Source organism: Oncorhynchus mykiss, chromosome 5 (genome assembly GCF_057628025.1).
Source record: "Oncorhynchus mykiss isolate SJ-2025 chromosome 5, ASM5762802v1, whole genome shotgun sequence".
NCBI classification, from domain to species: Eukaryota; Metazoa; Chordata; class Actinopteri; order Salmoniformes; family Salmonidae; genus Oncorhynchus; species Oncorhynchus mykiss.
In genome coordinates, this window is record NC_143026.1 from 84,780,272 (window position 1) to 84,794,105 (window position 13,834).

Here is a 13,834-nt window from a genome sequence, read left to right on the forward strand (position 1 = left end):
CATGAGACGTGCAGACAGAGTGACTGATGGAGAGGCAGAAAGGGTAGCTGCAACGTGAATTTCCTCTCTTACTGTATCACATAATATATCACAACAACGTAGCATTGTTTATTGTTCCAGGTACAGTTGAAGTCGGAAGTTTACATAAACGTACAGGCTGACTACACCGCTCGCGTCGCAAAATAAATGTAGAAATCTATGTTATTCAATTATTGCACCCACACTGCTCGAGCGTGTCAACGAGCTTCTGCGTTGCCAAGGGCTAAAATAGAAGTCAGTACTATTTCTGACGCAGATCGCGCTGCAAGTCCTGCCTCTCCCATCTCCTCATTGATTTATAGAAGCAGGTACCTACGTGTCATCTCCTCATTGGTTATATCCATGTGGGTGACTGAAAGACGAACGTGGTCAGTGGCGGTAATGCACCTAATTTTTGAAAGTTTCCAATCGCATTATAAAGTCAAGAGACAAAAAGCCTGGAAGGGGGAGAGATGACTAGAAACGATTTGGATGACCGTTTTATGTGTGGATTAATTGCCGGAGTAGAGGACCTTGTGCATTTCACATAAAATAACAACTCAATGTTTATATCCCAGGACAAATTAGCTAGCAACAGCAAGATAGCTAAATATGACAAATTTGCTAGCCAGTGCAAGCTAGCTAGCTAAACTGCCATACATGTTCAGGGCTTTTTCTGCCTATAGACATAGAATAGGAATCACTGTCACCTTTTAGAAATGGATCACTAGCCACTTTAGTAATGATTCAGTATCTAGCATTACTCATCTCATATGTATAAACTGTACTCCACACTACGCTACTGTATCTTAGTCACTTTTAAATTGTGTTTACGTATTGCATCACCCATCTCATATGGATATACTGTATTGTATTCAATACTACACCACTGACTGTTAAACAGCCATCTCCAGCACATCAGCACTTCTTTCCTAGATGGCGTAGCAGTCGGACGTCTGTTTGTCTTATCCTGTCCCGTGCCATGTATATACAGTTGAAGTTGGAAGTTAACATACGCTTAGGTTGGAGTCATTAAAACTTGCTTTTTCAACAACTCCACAAATGTCTTGTTAACAAACTATAGTTTTGGCAAGTCGGTTAGGACATCTACTTTGTGCATGACACAAGTAATTTTTCCAACTATTGTTTCCAGACATATTATTTCACTTATAATTCACTGTGTCACAATTCCAGTGGGTCAGAAGATTAGATACACTAAGTTGACTGTGCCTTTAAATAGCTTGGAAAATTCCAGAAAATTACGTCACGGTTTTAGAAGCTTCTGATAGCTTCTGATAATTTGAGTCAATTGGAGGTGAACCTGTGGAAATATTTCAAGGCTTACCTTCAACTCAGTGCTTTTTTGCTTGACATCACTAGACAATCAAAACTATAGTTCGTTAACAAGAAATTTGTGGAGAGGTTGAAAAACAAGTTTTAATGACTCCAACCTAAGTGTCTGTAAACTTCCTACTTCAACTGTATGTGCATATTGTGTGTGTGTTTGTATGTGTTGGAGCATCAGTGTGCTTAGTGTGTAGGACCGTGTGCGTGTGCATAGAGAGTGTGCAAAAATACGAATAAATACAAAGTTCAACTCAGCTAGTCCTTGTATCCATTTTGTTAGCTATTTAGTTAGCTATTTAGCAGTCTTATGGCATGGGGATAGAAGCTGTTCAGGAGCCTGTTGGTGTCAGACTCTTCTCTATTACAGCAAGTACTACATCTGCAGTGCCTGAGGCATCACTATAGACCTGGGTTTGATCCCAAGCTGTGTCACAGACAGCTGTGCAGTGCACAAATGTCCCAGCTTTGTCCGGGTTAGGAGAGGGTTTGACCGGCTGGGATTTCCTAATGCCATCTTGCTCTAGTGACTCCTTGTGGTGGGCTGGGCGCCTGCAAGCTGACTTCAGTCGCCAGCTGGACAGTGTTTCCTCCTACACATTGGTGCGGCTGGCTTCCAGGTTAAGCGAGAAGTGTGACTTGGGAGGGTCGTGCTTCGGAGGATGCATGGCTCTCGACCTTCGACTCTCCCGAGTCCGTAGGGAAGTTGCCGCGATGGGACAATACTGTAACTACCAATTGGACATCACGAAAAAGGGGTCAAAGTAATACTTCTGCTCTTTCAGTTTGCCTGCCTGCACTTACAGTTTAGAACCACCAGGGGACAGTATAGACTTCGATGTTTTATTCACCGTGAATGTGGCTGGTGCTAGCTAGGTAGAAGACATTAGCCATTTGCACAAACAAAGAGAAGCATTTATTTTATGTTGCCCAGACTTACATAATTACAAAGAGGAGACTCTCCTGATTAAAACGGTGACCGTAACAGTTTGGCTTCCGTCCCTCTCTTCACCCCTACCTGGGCTCGAACAAGGGACCCTCTGCACACATAGACATCAGCCACCCTCGAAGCATCATTACCCACAAAAATCGGCGGCCCTTGCAGAGAAAGGGGAACAATTACTTCAAGGTCTCCGAGCGAGTGACGTCGCAGATTGAAATGCTATTAGCGCGCACCCTGCTAACTAGCTAGCCATTTCACACCGGTTACACCTGACTTGAAAAAAAGCTAAATATACACATTGCGAGATATTTGGCGAAATAGACAGACATGCCTACATTTCCCCCATATGAAACAATGGGAAGACCACAGAGTTCCAATATTATTTTTGTTGTTTATATTTTGTTGTTTACATTTTAACCTCTCTGGGATATGTGGGACACTAGCGTCCCACCTGGCCAAAAGCCAGTGAAAATGCAGAGCGCCAAATTCAAGTATATTACTACAAAAATCAAACTTTCATTAAATCACACATGTAAGATACCAAATTAAAGCTACACTTGTTGTGAATCCAGCACACAGGTCAGATTTAAAAAAGGCTTTTCGGCAAAAGCAAACAATGCTATTATCTGAGGATAGCACCTTCGTAAACAAAGAGAGAAACCATATTTCAACCCTGCAGGCGCAAAACGCAGAAATAAAAATATAATTCATGCCTTACCTTTGACGAGCTTCTTTTGTTGGCACTCCAATATGTCCCATAAACATCACAAATGGTTCTTTTTTTTCGATTAATTCCTTTGATATATATCCAAAATGTCAATTTATTTGGCGCTTTTGATCCAGAAAAACACCGGTTCCAACTTGCACAACGTGACTACAAAATATCTCAAAAGTTACCATTAAACTTTGCCAAAACATTTCAAACTACTTTTGTAATACAACTTTAGGTATTTTTTAATGTAAATAATCAATATAATTGAAGATGGGATGATCTGTGTTCAATACAGGAAGAAAACAAACTGTAGCTAGCTTTCTGGTCATGCGCCTCTATCTAACAGTACACTTGAAGTGACCCTCGTTCTGAACAGGGATACTGTACTTCATTACACAAAGGAAAAACCTCAAACAATTTCTAAAGACTGTTGACATCCAGTGGCAGCGGTAGGAATTGCAAGAAGGTCCCTTGGAAATCTGGATTCCCAATGAAACCCCATTGAAAAGAGAGTGACCTAAAAATAAAAAAAATCGGAACGGTTTGTCCTCGGGGTTTCGCCTGCTAAATAAGTAATGTTATACTCACAGGCATGATTCAAACAGTTTTGGAAACTTTAGAGTGTTTTCTATGCATATCTTATCTTCTGAGGATGAGTGGCAGGCAGTTGAATTTGGGCATGCATTTCATCCAGACGTGAAAATTCTGCCCCTTGTCACCAAGAAGATAATGACTAGGCATACAGGAAATCATTTGACTGCTATGTTAAAAATCGTAGAACCACATGAATCTATAAGTGTTAGACCGGAGCCTACAATATCTTGTCACTATATACTGTGTTATGATCGCTGATGAAGCTAGGCGCTGGAGAGATACTTCAGAGCTTCTCAGTGCACTGCCAATTTGCAAATGCAGGTCGTGGGGGCACCTGGGACACTTTTTTTGGCTTTCAGAGCCTGTGCATCTGACAATTTGTGTCAGTCATTACTGCTTCTTTCTGGTACAACTTCTTTGACAGCCTGTGAAAGATGTTAAACTTTATATCCACCAACCAATGGCATTTCTTAAAATAAGTCAACCCTGGCCACTGGAGGGATACTTTAACCTACAAATTCAAGGTGTTCTTCACGTGTCAAACTCCATGGAGGGTCGAGTGTCTGCGGGTTTTTGCTCCTCCCTTGTACTTGATCGATGAATTAAGGTGACTTATTTGTTAACCTCACCAGGTTACTTGGGACGCTAGCGTCCTACCTGGCCAACATCCAGTGAAATTGCAGAGTGCCAAATTCAAAAACAGAAATACTCATTATAAAAATTCATAACACATACAAGTGTTACACATCAGTTTAAAGATGAACTTCTTGTTAATCCAACCACTGTGTCAGATTTCAAAAAGGCTTTATGGCGAAAGCATACCATGCGATTATCTGAAAACAGCGCCCAGCAGACAAATCATTACAAACAGTTACCAGCCAAGTAGAGGACTTACACAAGTCTGAAATAGCGATAAAATGAATCACTTACCTTTGATGATCTTCATATGGTTGCATTCACAAGACTCCCATTTCCTCAATAAATGTTTGTTTTGTTCGATAAAGCCCCTGATATATCCAAAAACCTCCTTTTTGTTTGTGAGTTTTGTTCAGTAATCCACAGTCACAACAGGCAGATGAAAAATCCAAATAGTATCCGTAAAGTTTGTAGAAACATGTCATACGATGTTTATAATCAATCCTCAGGTTGTTTTTAGCCTAAATAATCAATAATATTTCAACAGAACAATAACGTCATCAATATAAAAGGTAAACAAGATTGCGCGCATGAAAAACCTCTGGGACACTGTAGGCTCCACTCATTCAGAGTGGTCTTACTCTCTCATTCTTCAGAATACAAGCCTGAAACATTTTCTAAAGACTGCTGACATCTAGTGGAAGCCATAGGAAGTGCAATTTGAGTCCTAAGTCAATGGACTGGAATGGCATTCAATAGAAAACTACAAACATGAAAAAATCCCAATTCCTTGATGGATTTTTCTCAGGTTTTCACCTGCCAAATCAGTTCTGTTATACTCACAGACATTATTGTAACAGTCCTGGAAACTTTAGAGTGTTTTCCATCCAAATCTACCAATTATATGCATATCCTAGCTTCAGGGCCTGAGTAGCAGGCAGTTTACTTTGGGCACGCTTTTCATCCGGAAGTGAAAATAGTGCCCCCTACCCTAGTGAAGTTAAGAACTCCCCTCACTCCCCTCACCTGGTTGTCTATGTCTTAATTGAAAAGAAAAACTAAAAACCCGCAGACACTAGACCATGGAATGAGTTTGACACCCCTGTTTTACTTGATCCTTTGGTCTGTAACAATATGTTTTGTGCCAATATTGCACTGATGCATCCTTGACCCAGGATTTCCCAAACCCCCCATGCATGTTTTTTTATTTTTGCCCTAGCACTACATAGCTGATTCAAATAACCAATTCATTGTCAAACTTTGATTATTTGAATCACCTGTGGGACAAGATTTTTTTGTTGGGCAAGATTTTTTTGTTGAGGAAAGAACAGTTCATTGCCGGTCCTTGATGCTCGATTCAAAACATGTGAAGAAGTGGATGATTATAATAATGCATAGCTTATAAAACGTTGTAGCCCTACATTTAGGTGTACACGTCCATGTAATATAGCCTATGCAATATGATTATTAGGCAATAGCAGTTTGTTTGTGTGCAAGGCTGAAGAGGTAGTTCCTTATTAAATTAAATACATTTTCATGTTGTTGGCTGTAGGCCTTTTCAACACACTTACAGCGCTTTACTTGGGCAGGAGCTCACCAGAACTGAGTACCGGCACCTCAAATGTTCTACTGCTTGAATTCCTGCACCTTTAAAAAAAATATGTTATATCAAAAGTATTGTACAGTTCCTGTACCTAAAGAAAAACAATACCATCACCAAAAATGAGTGCCAGCATCTATTTTAGTCACAAGTCAAGACTGCATTCTAACACAATACATGTACACTGAACAAATATAAACACAATGTGTAAAGTGATGGTCCCTTGTTTCATGAGCTGAAATAAAAGATCCAAGAAATGTTCCATATATACAAAAAATGTATTTCTCTCAAATGTTGTGCACAAATTTGTTTACCTCACTCTTAGTAAGCATTCCTCCTTTGCCAAATTAATCCATCCACCTAACATGTGTGGCATATCAAGAAGCTGATTAAAAGGCATGATCATTACACAGGTGTATCTTGTGTTGGGGACAACAAAAAGGCCACTCTCACAAGGATCTGTACACAATAACCAGAAGCTGAAAATGTCCCAGTTCTTCCATGGCCTGCATACTCACCAGACATGTCACCCATTGAGCATGTTTGGGATGCTCTGGATCAACGTGTACAACAGCCTGTTCCAGTTCCCGCCAATATCCATTAACTTCGCACAGCCATTGAAGAGGAGTGGGACAACATTCCACAGGCCACAATCAACAGCCTGAACAACTTTATACGAAGAAGATGTGTCACGCTGCATGAGGAAAATGGTGGTCACACCAAATACTATCTGGTTTTCTGATCCACACCTATACTTTTTTTTGTAAGGTGTCTGTGACCAACAGTTGCATATCTGTATTCCCAGTCATGTGAAATCCATAGATTAGGGCCTTATGAATTTATTTCAATTGACTGATTCCTTATATGAACTGTAACTCAGTAACATCTTGAAATTGTTGCAAGTTGCATTTATATTGTTTTTCTGAATAAATCAACATTTCAAAGCGGGGGAAATTTTCAAAGCCTAGCAAAAAATCTACGTCAAGTCATTTCATCAGTCACTCAAACACACGTGATAGTTGCTTTGATCTTCAGGACATGTTGTTGGTCTTATGTATTTTAAGGACACTTCCATGCATAAAAATGTGTTGGAACACGTCCAACTACTTCAATAATTTGAATTGGCTGATGCACTTTGCCAGGATATAATCAGTGCCACTTCTACCATGTTATCTGATGGCACCAGCAATAATTTAGTGTTCTGTCACATGCAAGTAAATCAACTAACTCTTTCAAATCAAATCTAATTGTATTGGTCACATGAGCCGAATACAACAGGTGTAGTAGACCTTACAGTGAAATGCTTACTTACAAGCCCTAACCAACAATGCAGTTAAAAATAATAACAATAAAAAAAATAAGAATAAGAAATAAAAGTAACAATGAATTATTAAAGAGCAGCAATAAAATGACAATAGCGAGGCTATATACAGGGGGTACAGGTGCAGAGTCAATGTGCTGGGGCACCGGTTAGCCGAGGTAATTTAGGTAATATGTACATGTCGGTAGAGTTATTAAAGTGACTATGCATAGACAATAACAGAGAGTAGCAGCAGTGTAAAATAGGGAGGAAGGTGGGGCAATGCAAATAGTATGGGTAAACATGTGATTAGATGTTCAGGAGTCTTATAGCTTGGTGGTAGAAGCTGTTTAGAAGCCTCTTGGACCTAGACTTGGCACTCCAGTATCGCTTGCCATGCGGTAGCAGAGAGAACAGTCTATGACTAGGGTGGCCGAGTCTTTGACAATTTTTAGGGTCTTCCTCTGACACCGCCTGGCCCTGGATGGCAGGAAGCTTGGCCCCAGTGATGTACTGGGCAGTACGCACTACCCTCTGTAGTGCCTTGCGGTCAGAAGCTGAGCAGTTGCCATACCAGGCAGTGATGCAACGAGTCAGGATGTTCTCAATGGTGCAGCTGTAAAACCCTTTGAGGATCTGAGGACCCATGACAAATCTTTTCAGTATCCTGAGGGGGAATAGGTTTTGTCGTGCCCTCTTCATGACTGTCTTGGTGTGCTTGGTGTGTCTTGGTGTGCATGTTAGTTTGTTGGTGATGTGGACACCAACGAACTTGAAGCTCTCAACCTGTTCCACTACAGCCCCGTCAATGAGAACGGGGGCGTACTCGGTTCTCCTTTTCCTGTAGTCCACAATCAGCATGATTGTCTAAAAAACAAGGGAGAGTGAACCATTAGAGAACATAGACTTTGAAAATAATGTGCTTGGCTCATTTGCAAAAAAGAACTGTCATGTCAACTACACCAACTGCCATTAATACCAGAATTGTGTCTTTGAATGATATACTTGAACAATGGTGTGCAGGGGTGGACTGGGACCAGAAATGAGCCCTGACATTAGTAACACACCAGCCCATTATTTTTCCTCAAGGTGCCCACACTGACATGTTTCCTTTCTTGAGCCCCCCCAAACATTATTAGCTCAATAATTATAATTTTGTACAAAGATCCTGTGTTTGAAAGGTGGAAGGAGACTCACGTTGGTGATCCAATCAGTGAAAGAGGAGGTACGAGTAAAGACTGCTGGTGCCTCTTCAGAGTGTCACAGCCATGGGACAACATAAAGCTGGTCACACTACGGACCATTTACCACCAGCACCCTTACAATTCCGAGGACCCCCAAGTCCCCCTGTGGGAGAGAGAGAGAGAGAGAGAGAGAGAGAGAGAGAGAGAGAGAGAGGGAGAGAGAGAGAGGCGGAAATCGAGAGGGGGAAGGAGAGGTAGAGGGAGAGAGAGATTGATACAGAGAGAAACAAAGTGAGTGTGAGAGAGATCAACAGAGAGAAACAGAGGGAGAGAGAGAGAAAGAATTAAAAAACAAACCCGATTTTGATAAACTCCCATATCTACTGGGTGAAATACCAGTGTGCCCTCACAGCAGCAAGATTTGTCACCTGTTGCTGCAAGAAAAGATCAACCATTGAAGAACAAACACCATTGTAAATACAACCCATATTTATGCTTATTTATTTTCGCTTTGTACATCGTTACAACACTGTATATATACATAATATGGCATTTTAAATGTCTTTATTCTTTTGGAACTTCTATGAGTGTAATGTTCACTGTTGATTTTATTGTTTATTACACTTTTGTATATTATCTACTTTACTTGCTTTGGCAATGTTAACATATGTTTCCCATGACAATAAAGCACCTTGCATTGAATTGAGATACAGAGACAAACTAAGTGAGAGAGAGAGATACAGAGAGAAACAGAGAAACAGAGGGAGAGAGAGAGAGCTACAGAGAGAAAGACGGAGAGCGAGATACAGAGAGAAATACAGAGAGAAAAAGAGGTAGAGCGAGATAGAGGAAGAGCGAGAGACAGAGAAATAGAGGTAGAGCGAGAGACACAGAGATAAACAGAGAGAGAGAGAGAGAGACACAGAGAGAAACAGCTGGAGAGAGAGAGACCGAGAGATACAGAGAGAGAGAGATACCGAGAGAAACAGAGAGAGATACCGAGAAACAGATGTTGTGTCTTTGGCAATGCCGGATTAAGTGACATGACATGCTATTCTATAAAATCCTTTCTCTGTAATTAATATTACCTGATTGAGCTAATCATGTAAATGTAATTAACTAGAAAGTCGGGGCACCACAAAATAATATTTATAGAGCTGTTATCTTCCGAATAAACTCTTAAATACCTAGTAATATTTTACATCAATAGCAGTCAATATTAATCGTCACCTTATTTCAGTCTCATCTGAAAGTTGTAAATTCTTGGTTATCTGCACGAACCCTGGCTAACAAGTTGAATCAGCAATACAAAATTGGGTTTAATTATTTATTTACGAAATACCTAACTAATCACACAGAATTACATATACACAGAATGAATCATACCTTGATTACAAATTATATCATAAAGGAAAATGTCCCTAGCGGACGGAACAGAAATGACAGCTGGTTACACAAAAGAAAAGGGGTCTGGGCTTGAGTGAAAGAGCGGGAAGACTTGAGGAACAAAGGGAGGAGCCATGCTATCGTAAATACAGTATCTTATGCATTCTAAATTACCGCCCATTTGGAAAAGGAAAATGCAATCAATATTTACTCTGAGCGGTGCTTCGGTAGGTTGGTGGTAGATGGAAGGGCGTGTTGCCCAGCAGAGTCCTTAATCCTTTGAAGAATGTCTCTGCTGATAAATTGTATACGTTGCAGTAATGCCGTTGTGTGGTAGACGTGATACTCTGTCTGTTCTTTCCTAGTCCACGTTTGCAGCTGCTGTTGCTAACTCAAGGCTAGGCGGTATCACTTCTGTAGTGAATAAGAGTTCAAAGTTCATACCATTCACAACCAAAGTTCACGCTGAGGTTGGCTTCATTCTGTAGTTATTATCTGAACCATTCTGACATTGGATCGTCATCCTAATGTACCCTGAACAGTTGACATGTTAGTCCTTTTAAAGTATGGACCGTCATCTTCACATCCTCGGAACAGGAGGTTACATTGTCGTCAAGGCTTTATATAGTGGAGCGAGAAGGGTGTGTTTTCATAGTTTACAGCCCATGTCTCTTCACAGGGGCGGGTCACTGATTGAGCAGAGCCCTAACCTTATGAAAACCCAAATCTCTCATTTGGAAGCTAAAATTACATGTCATCTTTTCACCAATAATTTTATATTCAAGCATTTAAATTGAACAACAATTCCATGGGAATCCGATAAATACAATGTGCAGACTTTCCACTGTGGAGTTTATGTCATCCTATCATTGATGAGAAAGTCTCAGACGACAACCGAACTGACATCATATTCATTAAGTACCAACGCATATGTTCTACTGGTCAGATTACCAGAATATGGTTCATTTCCCAACCACCTTCTGATGTTCCCAGAATCTCTATGTTAACCAATGGATTTTCAAATGTCACATCAGTAGGGTAGAGAGAGGAAAGGGGGGAAGGGGGGAAGAGGGGGGAAGAGGTATTTATGACTGTCATAAACCTACCCCCAGGCCAACGTCATGACACGTCATGACACACTCTGGCTGCAGGTCTCATGGGCAACCACAGGCAGCAGGGTCTTCTGCAGCTATTTGGAAATGGGACCGACACCTACAGGGGAGAAGACATGGTCAAAACAGACATTCATAAGACGGGCATAGTATAACACAGTCATAGCACAGTGACGTTATAAACACACACACACATGCAGTAAGATGGCAGACAAGAAAAAAAAGAAGAAAGTGGAACCAATTCTGAATACATTTTTATTGGGCGTTGCACCAGCTTTCTGGGAGATCTGGTGAAGGACAAGATGGAGGACAAGTAAAAAAGGAGAAAAGTGGAACATGTTTTGAGTGAATATGGAATGGAGGATCTCACAGAACTTTTGGAAGAGCTTGAGGAGGAAATTGAATGTGACGAGTGAGGATGAATTAAGTGTGTTGGCAGGTTCAGTGATGACTGCTGAGAAGAAGTTGAGTGTAGAGCGAGATAGTGAGGTGAAGAATGTGTGCGTGAAGTGCAAAAAGAGGGATACATGCTCCAGTAGTTCAGTGACGGAACCTGGTGAGAGTGAGGATGAAGTACCTGTGCTGAGGACCGCTGAGATCAGGCCTTGTACCGAGGATGATAAAGGTGATTCTGGCCCAGTGGGAGTGTGATTTCTAGAGAGAATGGATCCTTGAATTTTGGGTGATCCATATGTGATGTCAGGCTGACCGGAGGAGAGGTTGGGTGGAGGAGAGGCTGGGTGGAGGATAGGTTGACTGGAGGAGAGGTTGGGTGGAGAGGTTGGGTGGAGGATAGGTTGACTGGAGGAGAGGTTGGGTGGAGGAGAGGTTGACTGGAGGAGAGGTTGGGTGGAGGATAGGTTGACTGGAGGAGAGGTTGGGTGGAGGATAGGTTGACTGGAGGAGAGGTTGGGTGGAGGAGAGGTTGACTGGAGGAGATGTTGAGTGGAGGAGAGGTTGACTGGAGGAGATGTTGGGTTAAAGAGCACAGCATTAAAGAGCACAGCATTGCACTCTCTGTCTCCTGCGTCTGCCTCCACACCCACAACACCCGGAGCGTTACAGTTACAGGATGAGGGATCCTGAGAGGATTCCTGTGAGTAGGCAGAGACCACCAGAGAGTGATAGGAAGAATGTGTTTCAGTGAAGTGGGCTTTATAGCATTTATAGCCATGGTTGTTCATTGTACTGCAGAAATGGATGGAAAGTCACAGAAAATAGAAGACTGTGGTGGCAGCGTCAGATAAGGACTTGGGATTGTGAGGATTTACTGCAGAACAGCTGAGGGGGTGTTGAGTGGTAGTGTTATGTTGGTCTGGAGTAGGGTTAGATAGGGTTAAATAGTGGAATTGGGTGGTGTTGTTTAAATATTTTTTTTTAGAGAGGGCTAATAGTTGACAGTACAATTTTCCTTTTCCCCCAATTTTGTATTAACGTAATACAATTTTTGCATTACCATATTGTCACGCCCTGGTCGAAGTATTTTTGTGTTTATCTTCATTTACAGTGCCTTGCGAAAGTATTCGGCCCCCTTGAACTTTGCGACCTTTTGCCACATTTCAGGCTTCAAACATAAAGATATAAAACTGTATTTTTTTGTGAAGAATCAACAAGTGGGACACAATCATGAAGTGGAACGACATTTATTGGATATTTCAAACTTTTTTAACAAATCAAAAAATGAAAAATTGGGCGTGCAAAATTATTCAGCCCCCTTAAGTTAATACTTTGTAGCGCCACCTTTTGCTGCGATTACAGCTGTAAGTCGCTTGGGGTATGTCTCTATCAGTTTTGCACATCGAGAGACTGACATTTTTTCCCATTCCTCCTTGCAAAACAGCTCAAGCTCAGTGAGGTTGGATGGAGAGCATTTGTGAACAGCAGTTTTCAGTTCTTTCCACAGATTCTCGATTGGATTCAGGTCTGGACTTTGACTTGGCCATTCTAACACCTGGATATGTTTAGTTTTGAACCATTCCATTGTAGATTTTGCTTTATGTTTTGGATCATTGTCTTGTTGGAAGACAAATCTCCATCCCAGTCTCAGGTCTTTTGCAGACTCCATCTTCCAGAATGGTCCTGTATTTGGCTCCATCCATCTTCCCATCAATTTTAACCATCTTCCCTGTCCCTGCTGAAGAAAAGCAGGCCCAAACCATGATGCTGCCACCACCATGTTTGAAAGTGGGGATGGTGTGTTCAGCTGTGTTGCTTTTACGCCAAACATAATGTTTTACATTGTTGCCAAAAAGTTCAATTTTGGTTTCATCTGACCAGAGCACCTTCTTCCACATGTTTGGTGTGTCTCCCAGGTGGCTTGTGGCAAACTTTAAACAACACTTTTTATGGATATCTTTAAGAAATGGCTTTCTTCTTGCCACTCTTCCATAAAGGCCAGATTTGTGCAATATACGACTGATTGTTGTCCTATGGACAGAGTCTCCCACCTCAGCTGTAGATCTCTGCAGTTCATCCAGAGTGATCATGGGCCTCTTGGCTGCATCTCTGATCAGTCTTCTCCTTGTATGAGCTGAAAGTTTAGAGGGACGGCCAGGTCTTGGTAGATTTGCAGTGGTCTGATACTCCTTTCATTTCAATATTATCGCTTGTACAGTGCTCCTTGGGATGTTTAAAGCTTGGGAAATCTTTTTGTATCCAAATCCGGCTTTAAACTTCTTCACAACAGTATCTCAGACCTGCCTGGTGTGTTCCTTGTTCTTCATGATGCTCTCTGCGCTTTTAACGGACCTCTGAGACTATCACAGTGCAGGTGCATTTATACGGAGACTTGATTACACACAGGTGGATTGTATTTATCATCATTAGTCATTTAGGTCAACATTGGATCATTCAGAGATCCTCACTGAACTTCTGGAGAGAGTTTGCTGCACTGAAAGTAAAGGGGCTGAATAATTGTGCACGCCCAATTTTTCAGTTTTTGATTTGTTAAAAAAGTTTGAAATATCCAATAAATGTCGTTCCACTTCATGCTTGTGTCCCACTTG

General features: G+C 41.4%; 1 long non-coding RNA gene across 1 annotated transcript; it reads right to left on the minus strand.

Annotated features, from left to right (window-relative positions):
* Positions 1–5,972: 5,972 nt before the first annotated feature.
* LOC149983606 (uncharacterized) lies at positions 5,973–10,279 on the minus strand. Its single transcript, XR_016496341.1, has 2 exons — positions 8,345–10,279; positions 5,973–8,014 (listed from the first exon to the last, which is right to left on the minus strand). It is a non-coding gene; the product is annotated as an uncharacterized LOC149983606 (long non-coding RNA).
* Positions 10,280–13,834: the final 3,555 nt, after the last annotated feature.